The 16,400-nt window shown below is 46.5% G+C and overlaps 1 long non-coding RNA gene across 2 annotated transcripts in view; it reads right to left on the bottom strand.

The window, feature by feature from the left end:
• The window catches only part of LOC102383223, a 100,401-nt gene extending 97,241 nt beyond the window's left edge, over positions 1-3,160 (bottom strand). For both annotated transcript variants that reach the window (XR_001358351.2, XR_324335.3), the window contains exon 1: positions 3,099-3,160. This is a non-coding gene — a long non-coding RNA (uncharacterized LOC102383223). The remainder of the gene's footprint in view (positions 1-3,098) is intronic.
• Between the last annotated feature and the right edge of the window lie 13,240 nt (positions 3,161-16,400).

Below are 16,400 nucleotides of genomic sequence, written 5' to 3'. Positions count from 1 at the left end.
CCCCCTGGCGGGCCGCAGCTCCCCAGAGCCGGGGCTGGCTGCAGCTGGGAGGTTGCAAACAGCTGCTGCCTCCCCACCCCAGCCCCGGCCCCAACGTGCACTGAGGAAAACGGCCTTGTATGCCATGCTCAGCACGTGTGCCAGGGGTTGCCAACCCCTGCCTTAGCATAACCTACCACAGTGCAGCCATCTGAAGAACTATCACTGTCATCATTTGGCTCAGTGTTAGCTCATAACCAGAGATCCTGGTTATCTCTGATAAAAAAAAAATTGGAAACTCTCTGATTAAAAACCCACAAAATCCATGTTTTTCTGCAATTAAAAAGAAATGCCACTATGTATATAGCTATCAGTTGAACATAATGTTTTACTGATATATTTACAATTTTAAAGCAGCATGGAAGCCTACCAGTGCCTCAATCATTATAATAAAATCAATTCTAAATACCTATAAATTTTGGTGTTAGATTTTGGGCTTTTCAATCATGGAAAATGAGCTCCCCCTGCCCCCTTCGCTCATCAGGATATGGGCACAGCTGCAGCTGTCTCCTGCTTTTGCTTTGTAGTGCTGGGCAGCCCTGATATGCTGGTGCCCTGCCACTGCCCCTCACTCCCAAACCACAGCCCCACAGCCCTGCCGGTGCCTCTCACCCCAAGCCCACAGTTCCCCCAGCCTTGCTGATGCCCCTCACTCCTGATACACAGCCCCCCTGGCCCTGCCAGTGCCTTTCACTCCAAATCTACAGCCCCCCCAGCCCTGCTGGCACCCCTTATTCCCAACCTACCGCCCCCCCCAGCCCTGCTGGTGCCCCTCACACCGAACCTGCTATCCCTGTCCCTCAGGCCCCCAGTGTATGAGAAAGGGAGTGGGTATGTGGGGAAGATGGGGGGGCACAGGCAACATGGCAGGGGGGGCACATGCCCCCCAAGATTTCTATGCCCACAGCAGGGTGCGAGGATGCAGCAGGGCCAGACCAGCTCCTGGCAGGAGCCACCTCTGCAGCCCAGCGGGAGGCACCTGGCACTGGAGGAAATGCTGTGCCGCCATGGTGAGATGTGACAGTGGCAGCAGTGTGGAGTTGTGCCCTTGCTGCTGCCAAGTGGGCAGGAGGCGCCTCACCTTGGCAGCTATGGTGGCATGCCACTCCCTCCAGTGCTGGGTCCCCTCACTGCACTGCAGAGGCGGCTCTTGCCTGGAGCTGGTCTGGCTCCGCTGCAGCCCATGCTAGGTGGCCTGCTGTGGGTGCAGAAATCTCGGGAGGGCACAAGCCCTCCCTGCCACTTGTGCTCCCCCGTTCACCCAATGCATGATCTGTTCCCCCTCCCCCCATCTAACACGTGGCCTGTGCCCCCTCCCTCCTGTATGGCCTGTGCCCTTTTCCCTGCCACCGCCCAACGTGTGGTCTGGGCCCCTTACCGCCCCCCACCCCCCCGACTTACTTTGAGGAAGCCACTGGAACTGCTCTCCATCGCTGCCAGGCTGCCACGTGCATGCGCATATACACATGGAGCTCCCTGCCTGATCACCCTCCTCCCACTCCCTGCAGCCCCAAGCAGCCCCTTACAGGCTTCCCACATTTTTCTCCTTTTCCATGAGTGTCTCCCTGGAGGACTGAGCCTCCATGTCTGCTGACACATGCTCCTGTGGCGTGAGCCACACTGGTTTTTCGTGGAGCTTTTTTTTTTTTTTTTTGCTACTGGGGCATGTTTTAACATGCCAGGCATGAGGTTTGGGATGCCGCAAATAGGTTTGTTGTGCCACAAACTGAACATCTGGATTGGGCCAAGAAATTCAATTTCAGGTACAAACTCCTGCACAAACTCCTGCACTTGGGACAGAACAATCCCATGCATCAGTACAGGCTGGGGGCTGACTGGCTGGGCAGCAAGGATGAAAAGGACCTGTGCTTAAGTTCTTTGCTGGGAATGTTCCCCTAGATCAGGGGTGGGCAAAATGCGGCCTGGGGGCCGGATGCGACCCGCCAGACCATTCTATCCGGCCTGCGGGTCCCCTAAAAAATTAAGAAAATTTATATTAATCTGTCCTGGGTTGCCTGTCATGTGGCCCTCGATGGCTTGCCAAAACTCAATAAGCGGCCCTCTGCCCAAAATAATTGCTCGTCCCTGCCCTAGATGCCTTCTACCTCCTCAGCAGTGACATACTCTTGACAAGGCTAAGAGTCCCAACACCGATACTTAAATCCAATGAGGATCCACAAATTAGGCTCTGATCCAGGAAACATGTTCAGAGCACATCTAACACATTGACAACATTAAATCAGGTATATTTTTAAAAATGCAGCTACCATAGGAGGAAGCGGAAAAAGAGGTGGCAATGGGGCCACCACCTGGGATGTGCGAGATCTGTGACCAAAGCTCTTATCGGCCTAAGCAGAATCAAATCCATGCCTCCCACTTCTCAATGTGTAAGCCAACTAAAAAGCAGAGGGGAAGCCAAGACTCCCAGAGCAGCAACCTAATTACTTGGTAGAGAGCATGCTGGCTCTCGCTCCCTCTCTGTTCTCCTGAATCTTATTCTTCGTTATAGTTTCAATGAGAAGATTCCCCTCCCCTCCCCACTCCCCCAGCTAGAAAATGGCAGAGAAAATATTTTCCAGGCAAATTCTCTTGCAACTACATGAAAAACAACTGTGACCACTTCCAGGTCTTAAAAGATCATGCGTCTTCCACTCTAAAGGGATGATGGAAGCCTAGTCTACACTACAAAACTTTACAGGCATAATTTAGTGTGTCCACACCCAAACCTCCTCTGCAGCCACAGAACTGGCAGAATTAGCCCACCTCTGCTGGGCACAAATAGGCTTCTGTTGCCATCAGGTACATGTGAACACCTTCTGACAGCTGCTGCTGTGCCTCTAGCAACTGGTGCCTTCCCAGGGCACACTTTAAGCTCTAGCAGCAGAGCTGCTGCATGGAGCCATGCAAGCCACCAGAAGCTCAGGGCTGCATGCATGCTCAGGCAGATTAGCAATGGCAGCAGCTGCCAGTACTTTTGACAGCAGAAGCAGCCTACTGTAAACAAGGCCTTCAATACTTAAATCCAAGAGAAGATCTAGGGCTGCGTGTCCTCATCTTACACAGACACGGGATTCCAGTCCTCTCTCTCTTCGCTGTTTCCAACTGCTTAACTCAAACTTCTCCCGGATCAAGAGGCTGGGATTGAATTCCAGCTGTTTTAAATCCTACCCCTGAGCACAAATCACTTACCCCTGGCCTGGTTACATCAGCTGAAAGGTAATGATGCAAAGTGATGAAGTGGAGCCTGGCACAGGATGACATGAAAGTCATTCATGTTAAGGGCAATGCAATACTGTTGTTGATAGAAGCCTAGCTGGGCAGCTCTGTGCCTGGAGCAGCTGTATGATCCTTGGGCCAGCCCCAGCTGTCTCAGTGCCAATCATACAAGTGTGATCAGCCCCTGCTGCAGTCATGGGTATTTTTGCAGCCCCTGACAAAGGCAGCACTTGGGCTGCTGCTGTGGTTGCACCACCCTTGGTTACACTTCTGGTTGCTGATGCTTGTAATAATGTCATGAGCTTCAGTTTCCCTGATTTGGTCATGCAGGGGGGATGAAAGATTAGTTAAGGTCCTGCTAAGTCCCGGAACCACCTATGCGTAGAAAAGACAAGATGGATCTTCACCATCAACAGACATTTGAATAGCTTTGTTGATGTTTTAACAAAGGTGACACCCAGCAGGGCCTTGGGTGAGAAAAATAAACAGGATGATGGGTGATGTAGCAAAGAACAGTGTGAGAGGAGGGAGCATCAGCAAAGAGAGTGAATGGGAGAGTCATTTTGGGACTTGGGGCTGTGCAGACTGGAGAGAGAACAGGTGAGATAACTGGGGGAGGGGGAGGGCTGTGGCTGCGGGACAGAGGGACTGCTTAACTCTTTGAAGGGGTCAGGGAACCTCTGGCTGGGTGCCTTTTTGTCCCATAAATGGCTTTGTGGAAGAGTATCTCTTTGTTCTGCTTCTTGGGACTTCAGGGCACTCAGAGATCAGGCACGGCCAGGACCAAGTACTCTCCTGGGGGGTCCCCGTGCCTGGCTAACTTCTGACAATTGCACAACAGAAGGCCTAGGGCAGGGACAAGCCATCACTTGCAGCCGTTCCAAATAGCGTGGGCAGGGGAGTGGACATCAAGGGGTAGCTGTAACTGCGCAGGAGCACACACCGGCTGTTATGCTCTAACTCAGGAACAGGCAAAGTCTGGTCCGCGTGCCAGATCAGGCCAGCAGTGGACTCAATTTCCCAGCAGCCCATGTGACTGGCACTGGTTTCCACGGAGACCCAAGCAGCAGCCCAGTGGCCCAGCCTCTTCCTGGTGGTGGGGCTGAGAGGGGGCTGTGCTGCGGGTGGGAGTGGGGTGGACTCAGCTGCTCCTCCCTGTGTGGGGTGGGCAGCACTGGTGCTGCTGGGAGGGGTGGATATGGGGGCTATGGGGAATTTTGGGGTGGCTATAGGTCCTCCAAGCCTCTCTCTAGCGCTTGCCGTTAGCAGGGTGCATGGCAAGGCGTGGAGCTGCTCCAGAGCCCGGTGGGATCTTGCGGCGATGACACCGTGATCCAGAGCCAGGGCAGAACCACAGTTTACAGCCTGCATGCCCCTGCCCAGAGCATGCACAATGCAGATCCCTGGCTCTGGAAGAGGTGCCTGGAAGCCGGAAGAGTCCTGCTGTTGTGAATCTGGACTGCAAATTGAGATGAGAATGGGATGGACTTCAATGCAGACAAGTGCAAGATGCTGCATCTAGGGAGAAGGAACCAGCAACACACCTGTAGGCTGGGGAACACCCTTCTTGTCAACACAGTGGCAGAAAGGGATCCTGGAGTCATTGTTGACTCCAGGATGAACATTAGCCGCCAATGCGAGGAAGAGGTCAGTAAGGCTAACCGCACCTTGTCGTGTATCTACAGATGCATCATAAGCAGGTCCAGGGAGGTGACCCTTCCCCTCTATGCGACACTGGTCAGGCCACAGTTGGAGTACTGTGTCCAGTTCTGGGCGCCACACTTCAAGAGGGATGTGGCTACCATTGAGAAGGTCCAGAGGAGGGCCACTTGCATGATTAAGGGGCAGCGGGTCAGGCCCTATGAAGAGAGGCTAAAGGGCCTGAATCTATTCAGTCTCCACAAGAGAATGCTGAGAGGGGATCTGGTAGCCGTTTACAAACTCACCAGGGGGGACCAGCTCTGGGTGAGGCTCTGTTCCCTCTAGCACCAGGTGGGCTTACTAGGAATAACAGCCACAAATTGTTAGAGAGAAGGTTCAGGCTGGACATCAGGAGACATTACTTTACAGTCAGAGCTGCCAGGCTCTGGAATAGGCTCCCAAGTGAGGTGGTGTTCTCTCCTACCTCTCCTTCAAGAGGAGGTTGGATAGATATTTGGCTGGGGTGTTATGACCCCAGCACTCATTCCTGCCCGGGGCTGGGGGCTGGACCTGATAATCTGTTTAGGTCCCTTCCGACCCTAAGTACTATGATACTATGAGACTATGAAATTCCAGAGACCTGAGGGGCAGGAGGAGGAGGAAGTGAATATACAGCCCATGCCAGCTACATGCCAGAAAGCTATGTTGTAGCACTCCCCCACTTCTGGCCTGAGCCACTGCAGGGATGTGTCTGCATTTCCTAAATCAAAAGTAAATGTGTGTCCAGTTGTTTCTCAGTTTAATTTCTGCAGCTCAGACTAACCTGAAAAGACTGAAGCAATTGAGCCTTGGGCTTTTTGACTGTCTGTGCTTAGCCTCAGTGAAACACATACTGCAACTTTAATCCAGCCAGAACTCAAGTGAGTTATTTTCACCTTTAAAACAAAGAGGCATAAAGTGCACACAAGGTGTGCCAGCCTGCAGACTACAATCCCTGAAATTAAGCAGACATGGGAGCCCCTGGGAATGGATCTGAATCTCTACCAACTTTTGAGGGTGTTAAGTGAACACTCACTAGCTTTAAGAAGTCCTGATCCTTTCTTCTCTTTGCAATCCTACCAGAGCCCCAGGAGCACCCTCCAAAGAGTCCTAGTATTACTAATTGTTACTTTTTACATTTTACTTAGGATGGGGTGGCCACCCTGCAGCACATGTGCCACAAGGGGCACAGGCAACTACTGTGTGCACCACACTAGCCCTGGGCACTCAGTTAAGAGAAGGGATGGAATTGAGCTAGAAGCAGAGTGCTCTTCAGAGGGAGCAGGGCAGGTATCAGGTGTCACTGCCAGGAGCCAGGTTAACTCTTCCCTGGCTGTGCAGCCACCATTGAATTCAGGGCTTTGGATCCTTGTTGGTCCTATAAATGGTTGTGGGACCAGGGAAGAGTTAACATGGGTCTCCGAGGTGATATCTGTTGCAGCAATACCCTCCCCTGCTTCACTCCACTTCATTCTGTCCTCCCCCTGCCTCCACTCTGGCATCTCAGGTGGAAACTGTATCAGATACACCTCTGGAGGTGGAATCAGAGCATCACGCAGGGAAGGGGACGGGGAGTGAGGCTTACCTTATGGCATCCCTGCCAGGAAGGTTGGCCACTAACCACTAGCCTAAGGATTATTTCCAAAGATTCTTCCTTTATCTCTCCCTAATGTAAATTAAGAAACTCCCTTTTTTGTGTCCATAGTCCAAATCTGTGGCCTGCATTGGACTGTCCAGATCTGTGGAATGAACTTTGGAGTGAAGGCTAATGTGTACAGACTGGTATTATCCTTCTTCTCACATCCACAAAAGTGTGTGAACACTTGGGCTAGGTACATTCAAAAAGCCTAAGGCGGAACTGATCTAAGTTGTGCAGTTTTCGGTAAGGCGCGCAGTTTAGATTGGTAGTGAACAGAACACACGTTTGCCCTTTGGTAGTAGGGGGAAATCTTAGACCAGGTTCTGCCAATCTTACCATTTCTAAACTTCTTGGAACAACAGACCAATGCCTACTCTCGACAGTTCTTGAGAACAACCCTGCACCCTTATTTTTAAACCAGTCGATGTGTGCTGAACTTCTGTTCTGTTATGGGTTTAGACTGGTTTTGTGTGCTGAATGTCTGTTCTGTTATGATATAGATTGGTCTCCAATCACTTACACTGACTGGTAAATGTAAAATGTCTGTATCTGGCTCTGGAGCTGGATTTGTGATTAATATTTGTAATACAGTAGTGGACCTAGCTGGGCTAGTGCTGTATATACACTTAGCATATGATATGCATCAAGGAACTTGGTATGGATTGTCAAGATCAACAAAAAAAGGGAAAGCAAACAGAACCTATCAGGTCAGCAGCAGAGCCAGGAATAAAGATGTCAATTGTCAAGCTCCTATGGACTTCAACAGTGCCAGGATATGACTCTTGGTCTCCTTAGTCCCAGCCTGGTCACAGCCTACTAGTTCATGACTCCCATAAACGTTTACTTAAATTGGGATTTTCAAAAAATGCTTAGCCTCAGTCTGACTTGGTTCCCATTGAGGCATGTCAATGGTTTACCAGAGTTAAGCCATCTCTGAGCCCTTTTGACAATGCAGCACTCTTCCTTTCTTCCTCCCTGTCTCCTGCTTCTTAAGCCTTGGAGCAAATGCTCCTTACTTCTGCAACCTTCTCATGAATATCACAGAGGTGAGTAGAGCCCCAAGCAAAAAAAATTATACATCTTGAACATATGGTCTGAATACACATCACCCGCTTTCCAAAGTTAATGAGAAAGTTGGGGAATTGCATCTTGGAAAGAAAGAAAAACCACCATGAAAAGCCACTCAAACACAGGAAAATGTATGTTTTCCTGATGTGGCTCTTTAAGAAACACCATCTGAAGTAGGCTGCTTGCTTGCAGGGTACTGCATTAGCTGTAAGGTCATGTATCCGGTGCTGGCATCTCCTCCAACACAAGAATTTTTAAACAAAATAAGCGTTGGTCTGCTAGCATTCAGCAGTGGCTCACCCTCAGTCCTGCCTGTTAACAAACAGCAGAGGGGTCTAGAAGGCAACAGCAGCTGGAATAGCTCAAACTCAGGCACATTTTTGAGCAACTCTCTTGAACTGCTGAGTGCGTCTGCATTAAAAAAGATTGTGAATAGACACTTGAGAAGAGGAAAAGAATTTGGAAACTCTCTAACCCATGAACAATCTTTCTGACACAATATCCAGAAATCTTGAGCCTAGGAAGAGCAGAGAGTGGGGGAAGAAAAAAAAAAGAATCAGAGTTTCAAGCTTTTCAGTGGACTTTAATTGTTCATGGTGAAGTGCCACTTTTTACAAGCATTTTAATTTTATATCAAATGGGGGGGAGGCAGAAAGCTTGTTTAAATTGGCTCCTTGAACTCTTAATAAATTAAATGCACCTAAAAACACATAGTGTTCTAGTCTCCATCTGGAAAAAGCCATACCAAGCACAGGGCATTATTCCTTCTGAAAACAACAATAACCAAAAAAAATTCTATATATAGATTTATATTATATATATATAGATATATTTATATCTATATATTAGATCTATATATAAATATATCTATATATATATATAAATCTCTGAACTTGCTGGAAACGCTTGAGGGACTTGTAGCCAAAACTCTGCATGAAAGGTAGGGGTTTTCTCTCCTTTGTCTCTGTCTTTGTCCCTATTTTAATTTTTTTACCTTGCTGTTCTCTGTCCTTTTTCACTATTCCATTCCTCGGAGTGTTCAGTCAGCACAGCGTAACAAAGGATGGGTGAGTGGTGCACCAGCTTCAGGGCTTTGGGAGGGAAGGGGGCAAGAAATTATGGGCACTTTTGCCTTCAACTCAGCCACTGCTGCCACTGTCACCCAGGGTGCAGGAATTGCCTAGAAGGCAATTGAGCACCTTCTTGTAACATACAGTATAAAGAAACCATTTCCAAACTTCTTGGAGCAACACACCGATGTCTACTCTCAACAATTCTTGAGACCAACCCTGCACACTTATTACCAAACAGCTACTTGAAAGCACTTAAAAGGCATATGCGAAAATGCCATCTCTGAAGTACCTAGTATTGCCCTGTGGTCCACAGACAACAAATAGAGAACAAGTAATGAAAATAACGTGGAAAGAGTTCAGAGAAGGATTATGAAGATGCTGAAGAAGCTAGAAGGATTAGATAAAAAGAAAAAAAAATAATTGCTGTAGTAAGGAATATCAGGAATAGAAAACAGGGCAACCATACAACATGCCTATGTTTAAAGGAAGGGGCCAAATTATTTGGGAAGATGATCCTGGGTAGAAGATGTGTTCTACAGTATGACTAAATCCCTGAGGCCATAAAGTCCTGTGTATATCTCCACATGGACAACCCTCAAATACTACACAATTCTCTGATAACTGGAATGGACTAATTATCAGTTGTCTATTATCTGGTTAATATGAAATTAGCTCAGTCTGAGCCATTTGTGATCCCAAGAATGATGGAAATGTTACTCAGCTAGAGACAGCTTGTGAGGGTGGGAGGCGAATGTGCAGAGGACCTGGCCCTAGATTGACCATAGAATTGTCACAGAATTCACTCTTTCCCAAACTATATGTACACATTGGCGATGCATAGGGGGTGCACATGGATGCATGTGCATCCCCTGAGATTGGCCATGCACCCCCTGGAAACGCCAGCTGTGAAACCGCAAGTTCCGGCAGAAGTGCACTTCCGGTTTCGCCACTGTTGGTTCCGCGCTCGGTGACCGGCCGCAGGGGGACCCCCCATTGGTGATTTGGTGCCCCCCCCCAGACTTGGGAGGCACCAGTCACCCATGTGTGTACATACACACAGGTCAGCACATTCACTTAAACTCCTATAATTTCAAAGAGCTCTTTCTGCCTCAGGCTGGGAAAGGATGAATTTAGAGCTTGTTTTATAGTCTTCTGGAGAAGTTGAGTGACTACAGCAAGGTAGTCCATAAGGGCCAAGCAGATAGATCTCTCCCTTCTCTCTTGGCAGATCTTCCCTTCTTGCTTTCATAGAAACATAGAAAGGGTTGGAAGGGACCTCAGGAGGTCATCTAGTCCAGCCCCCGTTTAAAGGAGGACCATCTCCAACTAGATCATCCCAGCCAAGATTTTGTATACCTGGGACTTAAAAACCTCCAAGATTGGAGATTCCACAACCTTTCTGGGTAACCTGTTCCAGTGCTTTCCTACCCTTGTGAGAAAATGTTTCTTAATATTTAACCTAAACTTCCCTTGCTGCAACTTGAGGTCATTGCTCCTTGTTCTGTCATCTGCCAGCTCTGACAGCAGTCTAGCTCCATCGTCTCTGGAACCACTTTCAGGTAGTTGATGGCTATATTAAATCCCCCTCAGTTTTTTCTTCTCCAGACTCAGTAAGACTTTCTTTATTCTGGTTAGGCTTCAAGGTGTTTCCTAGAGTGGTGTTTGCCACCCACCTTGCAAACATAAGCAACTCTTTGTCCACCACTTGCAGGACCTGGGCTGATGGGTTGAAGAAAACTTAGTAGGTGGATTTTGTAGGATATACTTCAGCTGTGACTAACTCATAAAGCAGGTATGAAGGTCTGGTTCAGCCACTTGCTTCACAGGTGAAATCCCATAGCTGGCTGTTTCCAGTAGCTAGGCACCTTAGTTACTGTACTTTTCAGTGGTTATCTGCACAGGCATTAACTTGTTTAAAAAAAATCAAAGCTGACCTTCTTTCCATCCCTCATATCATAGGAGCCTCTGATCACAGGCTTGCTCTTTTCAAGGTTTGCCATATCTTTCTCTCCCTTTTCTTTCCCGGAGTCTGTGAACCCTTTCAGCTTTCCTCATTTGCCTGTATCTTCCTTCAGCTTCCCACATGTCCCTGTTCTCCTATTTGACTCTTGGCCCACAAGAGGCTTGGGGCTGCTCCCTAAAGCTTTCTGGCATTTCTGAGTCAGCAACGGGGGACTTCCAGCACCCAACACACACTATCACTACAAGCCCATGCTGCACTGAGTGCAAAGTGGGAAGCTGGAAGAGAAGCCAAGAAAAATAAAGGTAGCTGGCCAAGGAGATAAGGGAACAGGAAGGATCATCTGCTAGCTTCTTGGCTGTCCACAAACCTGGGTGTTTTGGCAGTCTCCAGAAAACAAAAATTTACCCCCCCCCCCCTCTGGAAAAAGGCCACACACACACCACTGCCCCTAGAAAAAGGTCAGCCCCCACCCCATATGGGTAACAGGCAGCAAGAACCAGAGCCCTTGCCAAATATCTAGTTAGGCAAGACTTACTATAGAAAACTATCCTATAGGAGCAAAGAAACAGAGTAGGTGATCTCTGCAGCCCTTATAGTTTGTTAGGCCTTCTTAAGGTAAAGGGAGGTATGTAGGCATATTAGCCTAAGTCAGGCAGAAGGTAAGGAAGAGATGCACCTTATAGATTGAATTGAATCAGAGATGCATAAGCTTTCATAAGCAACAGCTCACTTCAGATGCTGTCAGTGAGCTGTTATTCACAAATGCTTATACATTGCTGTTTCAGTTAGTCTGGAAGGTACACCTCTCCCCTGCTTTATGGTTATTATCTAGAGTAGCACCTCTGTCTTCTAGACATCACTTCCATGCTTATGCAGGCAGACCTTTGAGCTTCCACAGACCTTATTACAGACTGGTTCATGGCATCTAAATTGCTGATTAGTTCTCTACATTCATGCTAATTTTTCTGGCTAGTGTACTCCTACCCTGTGTCCTGCTTCACTGCATGTGTTGTTTGTTCAGTGGTAACAGCCTGCTGCATAAATTATCTAAATTCCCCAGCAAATGGTTATCCAGGTCTAAAAGAAATCCCAGAGGTACCACAATAATTTTTCACAAGGCGCGATTTATATAGCAATTGTGTATTTTGGCTTCCTGCTCATTATGTCAAGGCAATCAAATTTTATGAAACCTCTTTACATTATGCATGCCATATCATGAAGAGTCGATCATTAAAGCTGAATTCTAAGGATTTTTGGGAAAAATTGGGATTTTTCTCTGTTTGAATTTTTAGGGGGTATAAAAAAAGTTCCAAAAATGTCAACTTGTTTTTTTCCCATTGATTTGTTGAAGGAGTCATTGGGTTTCTCACAGTGCACAGGCTGCTAATATCTACCTTAAATGGAGGGATGGGTGTTGTTGATTCTTTAACGAAGATCTCCTTCCTCAAAAACTGTTAGTCATGGGAACTTAAATATGGATCCCAGAAAAAGTAAAACAAGGATTGGAACATGAAAGCTGGTCTACACATGAAGTGGCACTTTTAATTCCCCATTTTTCTTACTGTACAGCAAGTCTGTTTACGGACCCACTCATTTCAGAGTATCAGCATCCCACTTTGGGTTAGACCAAATAACTTACCTATTAAAATATGTAGTTTACCTACTGAATGCAAATCAAAGTAGGATACTTAGTTTAAAATAAGTCCACGCAGACTTGCACTACAATAACAGAAGATGTGAACTGAAAATGATTTCAACGTATAAATGTGGCCCAAATAACAATCCCTTCCCTCCAAATTGTTTAAGGTTCTCTCTTGGCCCCTCTAGCAACATTAGTTCACAAGCTTTTTGGACGTTACAGAACCTTAGGCTGAATACAAATTTAATTTCTAAAGAGATAGCTAAGCAGGAAAAAAAATCCCAAACCCTCCCTGGCTGCCTTTATATGCGAGAGGAGCAAGCACTTATCTCCTCCTCCCAATGCTTATGAAGAATCACCATACAAAACTGCAATTGCATGTTGTAGCTCTTTGTTCCCCTCCAGGGGACGGAAGACAGTAAGCTTTATCACTAGCTTTGGACTAACAGAGCTTAGTCTTTAGAGCAAGTAATAGAGGTTCATACTTTTCCACACTGAGTTTCTGAGCTCAGTCTCTGCGGCCAAGAATCTGTTTTGGGTATCGCATTGTATTCCCACACTGGTATGAAAGCAGACCCTTGGAGAGGCATGAAGACCATGAAAAGTTAAAATGTTATAATCACAGATTTAAATAGCCCAGAGAGAGGCAACTGGAGCATCAGGAAAAATCAGAATAAAGACAGGATATAGAGCAACAACCAATACTAAGGGGAAAAATTAAAATGATTTTCTACAAATAATATATCTTAAAATGTTGCTATATAAGCTGTGGGTTCTGAAGAGCAAGGCTCCTGCCCTTTGAATGGACTGGGGTGCATGCAGATACATCTTTGAAAAATCCTCCCCCGCCAAGTCCAGGTCTTCTTTAGGGCTAAGTACAGACAGTCAAAAAGACTGGGGCAGAACTGATTCAATCTTCACAGGTTAGATGTAGATGGAACCAAGAAGCAAGTGAACAGACATTCATTTTGATTTTGGAAATGCCACACATCTGCAGTGGCCCAGGCCAGAAGCCAGGGGGAACCAGAGCCTGCCTCCCACCTCTGCTGGAGCAGATGGCTTGAATCTGGAGGAAAGCTGAACGCTGAATTGATTCAATCTTTGCAGGCGAGTCTAAACTGTGTAGACTGAACTGCCAAGTAAGTGAACAGACATTCACTTTTGATTCCAGAAATGCAGCCACAGGCCTGCAGTGGCCCAGGCCAGAAGTTGGGGGGTGCTAGAGCATGTTTCCCTGCTCAGCTGGAGCAGACAGCTTGGGCCAAAGCTAGCCCGATCACCCTGCAGGGAACTGGGGGTTTGCAGAGGAGTTACAAAGCATCCTGTCGAGGAACTGTGAGTTAACTTGCATGTGGAGGGGATCCGGGACAGAAGGTCAATAAACCAATGTAACCTAAATCAGTTAAGTCTGATACTAGATCTATCTAGGTATATCTTGAACTAGTTTAATCCATTTAAAAAGTGGTTTATGTGCACTGAACTTCTGTTGTGTTACAGATCTGAACCTGTTTCCAATCTCTTATATCAGTTTGTGTGTCATTTCTGTCCGTAGCCAGGGAGGCAGGTGAAGAAAAAGAGCTTTTTGTGGAAGACTCATTAAAATATTGGCAGCATCTCATTGGTCTAGGTTTGCTTAACAGACTGTAAGTGACAGTGCAGTTATTTAAAACCCTAATATACCTGCCTTTGTCACAGTTGTATTTTTTAGTCTTGTGCTTTTTCTCTAGTAGCTTGAGAAATATTTATCCCGGTCATCCATATCTGAAAATGACATAAGAGGAGAAAACAAGAGGAAGGAAATATATGGGCATGATAGGATGTCTTCTGTAGGGGCAAAGTGGGTAAGCATTTGTAAGAATTTCTGTGACTCTTTAGACTTGCTGTCTTTTTAAAGAGCCATGTTCAGTCTCCATCTAAAAGCTGAATGATCTGGTTGAAAACTGTAGGTCTTCGTTAATATGACTTTAGACATGCACAGACTGATCACTGCTTTCAAGAATGAGGTGCTAGAAAGCATCATTAGTATTTATGAAGAGCTTTACTCTCCTCTTAGGCTTTACCTATATTGCAAAGCAGCAGTTCGTTTTAAACCGTGTTCTAGTAGAAATTAGTATGGATAAGAACAAAACCTTTGTTGCTGTCTGTGTTTAAACCTTAAATAATACTTTGCACTTTATCACTTAAGGATTTTTCTGTACAACTAATGTAAACATGCTAAAATAGGATTACAAATAAAGGGCTGTTTTGGCACTATCATTCCTAATCCTATTTTAGCATGTTAAATACTGTGACTGTAAACCATTACAAGTCCTCATAAAAGTGCTAAAGAAATTCAGTATTAACTTCTGCAGGCCACTGCATTTCTTCTGACGTGAACTTCACAAAGTCTTTGCACTGAGGCTTGTTAAGCAAATCAAGCAGTTGAGAGGCCTATTTAACTGACCCAGCACTAGCTTTTCTTCCTCTCAGTAGATGTGCCAGGCAGTTAATATGAGCTCCAGATTTCAGACATATTTCGATAGGGGGTTTTTGTTTCCTGTGATGGGAGCTAGCAACAAAGTTGAATCTGGTCTCAAGACTTCATTATGCTCAGAAAGGGGGTCAAGCTGAGTAACAGCTCAATTTATTACAAAGCGTGAGGTTTTCAGGGGGTGTCAGAGGCCACTGATCCACTAGTAGGCTTTAAAGTAAATGCAGTTAGAAGGATAGAACAGATTTTATTGTAAATTTTGTGATTGCTAGCCTTCTAATCTTTTCTTGTTTCTTCGTGAATGTAGTATGAAGACAAGATATCAAATAAAAGATATCAAATTCACCCAAGGAATCTTGTCTCCATATGAAGACAAGTGCATCTTTTAAACATATGGATTAAATGGGAAATGTGGGTTCCTTTGATGTTAGAAGTTAGACACAATGCAAAGAAGCCAAAATTTCAGTAAATGTGCCCTACTTCCAGCTCTCAACGAAATCTGTGCAGCATCAGGGATGTCCCAACTGAGAGGTATACACACACACACACCTGCAGGTTGGATCCTGCCCACAGTCATGTCATCCAGGGCTTCTGGAGGGGCCAGGATTTAGGCAGTGGGGCATATGGTAGTGGTGATAACCCCCAAGGCTTCCTGAGCTAACACAACAGCTCAGGGAGCTATGTGGGTTGGTACCACTGTCACTCACCCTGATGGTGAAACCTGAGGTACAGACCCTATCAGGGACTCATTTGGTACCAGAGGTGGGTCAGAATCTGGCCAATAAGGCCAAGTGCAATTGCCACCCCTGTCCTAAGCTTTTCCCAGACAACTCCAAGACAATATGCCACTGCCAAGTAACCAAACTAGAAAACACATTTCAGCTGGCATGCAAACATCTTTATCAAGCATTCTGCTTCATTTCAGAACTCCCACATCAACTGCCTGAGCAAGCACCACTGCATTTGAATTTGGGCAAGATTTACTCAGGCCAGATATACAAGTATATTAAGAAAGTTGGGAGAAATATTTCAGAGGTTTCCAAAACTTTCTGTAGAATTCTAGAGGAAGGAAAAAAAGAATTATTTAAAAACAAACAAACCCTCACAACCTACATTTAGCACCACATCTCAACAGGTTTGAAGAGTTATGGAACTGCCTAAAGAACATGGGCACCTGGTGCCTCCCGAGTGTGGGGGGAGGCACCAGATCGCTGACGGGGTGGGGGTGGGGGTTTCCGGCGGCCGATCGCCGATGGGGGGAGGAGTGGGGGGTCCCCTGGAGGCCAATTGCCAAGCCAGCGGCAAAACCAGAAGTACACTTCCAGTAGCACTTCCAGTTTCATGGCTGAGTTTCCAGGAGGTGCACAGCCGATCTCAGGGGTGCACTCCCTATGCGTCGCTGATGCTAAGGAACCTGAAAAATCCAAAGGGTATATTTCTTGATTTCTCTGCCAAAAAGTGGTGCAAGCCCCGTGCTGGAGAAGAGGCTGAAAGAATCATTCTACTCCAAACTCTCATTTTTATCCCCTTTGTTCAGAGCAGCTGTAATTTCACTAGCCTACAGAGAAACCATGTTGTCTGTGGTTCAATTAACTCATTAATTCTGAGCAAAA

The sequence above is a fragment of the Alligator sinensis genome, unplaced genomic scaffold, assembly GCF_000455745.1.
Source record: "Alligator sinensis unplaced genomic scaffold, ASM45574v1 scaffold371_1, whole genome shotgun sequence".
In the NCBI taxonomy this organism is placed as follows: Eukaryota; Metazoa; Chordata; order Crocodylia; family Alligatoridae; genus Alligator; species Alligator sinensis.
This window is presented reverse-complemented; position numbering and strand designations above follow the sequence as displayed.